This window comes from Heptranchias perlo, chromosome 38 (genome assembly GCF_035084215.1).
Source record: "Heptranchias perlo isolate sHepPer1 chromosome 38, sHepPer1.hap1, whole genome shotgun sequence".
Lineage (NCBI taxonomy): Eukaryota > Metazoa > Chordata > Chondrichthyes > Hexanchiformes > Hexanchidae > Heptranchias > Heptranchias perlo.
In genome coordinates, this window is record NC_090362.1 from 15,045,753 (window position 1) to 15,051,752 (window position 6,000).

Genomic DNA, 6,000 nt, shown 5'->3' on the forward strand with positions numbered 1-6,000 from the left:
TTGCCATTTTAATTCCCCGTCCCCATCCCCATCCCACTCTGACCTCAGCCTCTTACCCTGTTCCAATGAAGCTCAACATAAGCTCGAGGAATAGCACCTCATCTTTTGTTTAGGCACTTTACAACCTTCCGGACTCAACACTGATTTCACTAACTTCAGATCATAACCAATGCTCCCATTTTTTCAGACAGCAAGTGCTGGGAATGGTTCTGCTGTTGCCATTTATAGCTACCTTAGACCGATGTTTTGTTTCTTAACCTGTCCCATTACCACCCTCCGTGCCTTGCACTATTATCTCTTTTGTCATTTAAATCAATCTTGCTCTCTACCCTATCACAGACTTCCCTTTTGTTCTTTACTCCCCACCCCTCCCCCCTTTTCCCTGGCACTGAACCTACTTAAAAACTTTGACTCTTTAACATCTTCCAGTTCTGAGGAAAGGTCTTTGACCTAAAACGGTAACTCTGTTTCTTTCTCCACAGATGCTGCCCCACTTGCTGAGCTTTTCCAGCATTTTCTGTTTTTATTTCAGATTTCCAGCATCTGCAGTATTTTGCTTATGATTCAGATATCATTATTCCTTTTTGGAGCATCTGTTAAATTTTCTCCATTCAGAAAGCAATAACTCATTCCACTTCGCAACAGCTATGCAAAACATCTTGAACCAGGATCCTTTTCACCTTCAGGTTATACACGATGCTGTAACCTAGCAGCCTAACCAATGAATTCCCTGTCCATGATCAATACATTGGCGGTACCTTATTCTGCCCACCCCTGCCCTCTATTTTTTGAAGAAAAAAAATACAAAAAAAAAAGTTAACTGTGCAAGAATAAAGGGGTTCTGCAGTGCTGAAAATTTATGATAAATAAATTTGGATTACAATATTTTAAGACCCAGTTGAGCAGCAGCATCCATCCATTCTGGGTTGAGAGTCACTGGCTGTGAGCAAACTATCAGGCTCCCCTACTCCATGAGCAAGTAACATGTGGTAATTTTTGTTCAATCCCAAATCCACACCAAGTGGTGTCAACAATTCCTTGCATTTATACAACCAGATTCAGCAAAGTCCATACTCTCAGATGTTTTGTGAATGGAACAGTTATTGGGACAAATGGCTTTTTCTCATTCATTCTCCCATTCGTCATATTCTAAACAAGTGAATCGCTTGAATTGTCCTGCTTTGACAAAACAATACCTTACATCTACTGCATGATATAATGACATCACTGATGTAAAGACTTATCATTTTAAAAAGAATCACCTCTACTACTGGCAAGGAACTAGAATAATGTAGTGGAGTTTGTTTCAATAGAATTGTATAAATGCAAAACTACTAGAAATAAACTAAACAAGCAAAGCAAATTAAATGTTATTCAATTGTGAAACTTTGTATCTGAAAATAGCCTTTTTGAAAATAATGTGCCCTTTGGCATATCCAATGAATGCACAGGAACAACATCACAGATACGCAAGACATTATGCAACCCTTAATGCATTGTAATTTCTGTTGAAACTAACCAGCAGTTACATTGCAGCCATTTGATAAAAATTGGTAGATGACCAATTGGAAGTTTAGCAAAATCATTTTAGAACTCACAGGGAAGAGTTTGAATTAGCAACAGTGCCCTTTGGTTTTGGAAACCTCCTCTTTTGTTGTAACCCAAAGTATTCAATGAGTAGCAAATAAAGTATGCAATGCAGAGATGATCTGATGTTACAATATGGTCCAAATAATGTACTTTTCAGGAGAGACTACAGTTTGAAAATTTCTCATGTGTAATCTGAATTTATAAAATATTCTCTTAATGCAAATTACTGTGCATCAGTTAGTGCCAAAAGCCCTCAAGGCATACTGCATTTAATGTAAATGAACCATCGATATACATAACATTTACAAGCAGTAAGCCATGCCAAATATATTTAAATTGATAGCACAGCATACTCCATCTATTTTACTTGTCTTAATGTCTATCAAAATGTCAATTTCATGTCAGATGTTGTAATATATATATATTACATGTTTATTAATTTGAGCTTCCTGAAAATTTAATGGATAAATACTTGACATAGCTCACCCACTTTTTCAATGGGTAATCCTACCATATATTGTGAGGAATTACAACTAGTCTCAACATTCTTGAGCCAGTGAAGGGGTAAAACTAAACAGCAAGTATTCTTGCTCCTGATTGCTGTCCATCGATTCACAATGGAAAGCATGCATGTGGAAGAACATACAAAATGTGTACAGGTGGGATAATCATTGTTGCCTGAACCCTACAATGTATTATTATGAAATATTACCCCACAAAATTACACTTTATAATCGAACTCAAGGCTTTCTTACCTTTTTAAACTTGTTTCTTCACAGATAAGTTGTCACGATATATAGCAATGGGCAACAAGCCTAATTCACGTGATTTCACATGCGGTGGTAGCAAGATTCAACTGAATGAAAGTAGAATATGCACAAACTACTAAAGTACTTAATTTAAAGTTAGAGCAATAAATCCATCAGCAAAGCAAGTACATAAGAACATTATGTCAAATGCCACAGACTAACTTCTGCTCCAAGGTACGGATCTATCTATATATCAGAGAATGGGGATAATAACGGTGGAAGGGGAAGAGAATTTCTCATGGGAAATGGGACATAATTATTTACTTTCCAAATAATTAAATGAAGACTAAACATTCAATTTTACACTAAAAACAGGCCACCAATTACTTAGCATACTAAAATAAGCAGAGTACTTCAGACTGATGTCCTTCAACAGGAGGATATACTCTTTCCATCCCGTCAATCTATTTGCTTGACAGCTACTAGCAGGTAGATGACATTTTCTCAGAATAAAACGTGAGTCTTCAAACCTATACAATGATTTTACCAGGTAGAATGCAAGAACACTGGGGTGATTTTTTCCACTCATAAAAAAGGTAGTTTTTCACTAAATACATTAAAAACGTTTATGCCATGTGCAATGTTAACCTTTACAAGGTACGAAAATTATTCCAAAATTCAGTGAGAGAAACACACACAATAGTACCATTTAAAAATTACAGGTCATTTTTCTGTTTTTTTTAAATGCACAAGGAGAAGCAATGGCTTGATTTCTATATCCCACTTGTGGAACTGACCATAATTACTAAGTCCACCCACTCATATGATATACATCATATCCCACAGCTCTTCATGTCTGCAGATAACGGGTCGATATTATTTCTACAACTGTAATTATTACTGTAATATAAATATATGTTAAACATTATCTGCCTTAAAGATTGGTTTAATTTAAATCATTGTATTCTGTTATTTTAAAATCTGCCAATATAAAATTCCAGCTTTCAATTATTCCGATAGCACCCAGATCTATTTTTCCTCAGTTCAACCGGTTTAACACAAAATCTTCCCAAACTGGGATCCTTGAGGTCGATTGCAATAGTAATTGCAAACTCTAAATTGCATTTTTGTCATTTTTTAAAAAATCTTGTAGGGGAGGCAATAATTTAATGCCACATTTCCATCATCTCAATCGAACGGATTATATCGAGCTCAAATCGTGCACCACAACAGAAATATAGGAGGGGGGGGGGGGGAGATATAAATAATCTTAAACCTTGGAAGATAATATATAATTCTCTCCGTCCGGGTTTTCCCAAAAAGATTAATAGAATCCACACAATTTCTTTTATGCAGTTTTAAAAAATGACGCTAACTAAATGTCTTTATGTAAACTAATTTAAATATAGATTGCACAGGTCGTACCCATAAAATAAAAAATCTTTACATAGGTTTTTTTTATATATCAGCCTGAGGGGGAAGAACACGGCCAAGGAACTGAACTCTGTCCCAGCCACAATGTTCACAAAATGCCGCTTTCCTCCTGCCAGCCAATTTTTACTTTACAATCTGTAAAGGCGGAAAAAAAGACGTCTTTCTTTCAACTCCAAGGCTGCCTTTAAGAACTAGGTTGTGCCTATCTGCTAATCAACGCCTTACTTGAAGAGGAAAAGAATTGATTTTTAATCGATTGAAGAAAAGTATATCCCAGAATCTCATCTCATTACCTTCTCCGGCGAGTGGGACTGCTTGACAAGAGGTATATTTAGTGAACGATTACAACAGAGAAATAAATGACATTTTCAGGGTTAAAAAGTTTATCAGAAATGATTTAACTTTGCAAATCGAAATGGAACCCGAGGCAATCTGCTAGCAGACTGTAAACTTTGTTTGAAACACGATTTTCAATCTCTATTTTCTTTAAATAAAAAGTGCATCTTGTAATTTGCACGGAGTTTCCCACATTCCCAACCCCTGAACAGGGACTGACTGACTGACGGACGGACTGTGTCAGCGTTCGCACCGACGTTTTCCCAAAGAGACTTGGCTGAAAACTTCAATTTAAAACAAAATGCAAGTGTCATTTTGTCAACGATTTAAGGATGGAAATAACAAATCCGAGTCTTACCTCGAGATTCGCGACAGGATTAAATGCGGTAAAATGTCCCCTCTTTTAGGTGGCTGTTGAGAGGCAGGCAGTTTTTTTTTAAATATATATATTTTCCTTTTTTAAGAAGTGCGCTCTCGCGCTGCTGCTGCTGCTCAAAACCTCCGACTGAAAACACTCAAGTCGCTCGCTGTTGTCGCGCTCCGGCGAGAACGCAACGCGCGTGCGCGTTCCCCTCCAACTCGCGCGCACGCCTGCGCATCGTTTGTTTTTTCTCCCCCCTCGAAAGCGTTCCCACCGCCCACGCGCAACTCGAAAAATTGAATTGGACGTCGCGAGCCAGAACGCCCCAACGGATATTCCTGGGGGGGGGGGGAGGGGAGAAGAGGGGGGGGGGGGGGGAGGGGAGAAGAGGGGGGGGGGGGGGAGGGGAGAAGAGGGGGGGGGGGGGGAGGGGAGAAGAGGAGGGGGGGGGGGAGGGGGGAGAAGAGGGGGGAGGGGGGGGGAGGGGGGAGAAGAGGGGGGGGGGGGGGGAGGGGGGAGAAGAGGGGGGAGGGGGGGGGAGGGGGGAGAAGAGGGGGGAGGGGGGGGGAGGGGGGAAGAGGGGGGAGGGGGGGGGAGGGGGGAGAAGAGGGGGGAGGGGAGGGGGGGGGGGAGGGGGGGGGGAGAGGGGAGAAATGGAAAGGGGGGGGAATGGAAGGGAATGACAACTCCTGACAAATAGCTAAATGCAGTAAAGGGTAGCATTTTCCCCTTCTATTAGTATCAATTATGGCTTGTTACAGAATCATACCGCACAGAAGGAGGCCATTCGGCCCACCGTGCCAGCTGTTTGAAAGTGCTATCCAATTAGTCCCATTCCCCTGCTCTTTCCCCATAGTCCTGAATTTTCCCCCCTTTCAATTATTTATCCAATTCCCTTTTGAAAGTTAAGATTGAATTTACTTCCAACACCCTTTCGGGCAGTTATATTAACAGTAAAAGTCTGCTGATGGTAAAAATGAGAACCCGTGGCTCAATTTCAAGACTGTAGAAGAAAAATGTTTATTCATTTTAAAAAGTATATTTTTTTCCCAGAGTGGTGTTATATCAATGGAAAAGTGAATATATATCTTAAAGATTACCGAGTGCATTAAAATCCCTAGTTGTGGGAGTCCCTCCAGGAGGCCAGTTTGCAAGAAATGCAGTATAACTCCAGCATGATTCCAGGTGCCAAGTTTTTAAAAATAGATATGTTTTTTCATTGTATGTAGCCTTTCCCACTGGAATTGGTGACCTACTTTGGAAAAAAAGTTGCAAATCCATTGAAATTTACAAGCACTTTTTCTCCCCCCAGACATATAGCTCTCCAATTTTTTTTTACACTCCCAAAATCTGAACATCGATGCATATAAATGAGTCCACACACATACATATGTTCTGTCTCCAAATCAGGTTGGCCCATCAAATCTTAAAAGAGTTGAAGGAGAAGATGGTGCGGTCAATCATGCAGCTTTGGTGTGGGGCCACAAAAACCTGATTGGAGAGATTCATACAGAGATTTATGAGAGTGAT

At 39.9% G+C, this 6,000-nt stretch overlaps 1 protein-coding gene across 2 annotated transcripts in view; it reads right to left on the reverse strand.

Moving 5' to 3' along the window:
- peak1 (pseudopodium-enriched atypical kinase 1) overlaps positions 1 to 4,603 on the reverse strand; it is a 163,002-nt gene extending 158,399 nt beyond the window's left edge. For both annotated transcript variants that reach the window (XM_067973512.1, XM_067973510.1), the window contains exon 1: positions 4,468 to 4,603. The gene's annotated coding sequence lies outside the window, so the exon portion shown is untranslated. The remainder of the gene's footprint in view (positions 1 to 4,467) is intronic.
- Between the last annotated feature and the right edge of the window lie 1,397 nt (positions 4,604 to 6,000).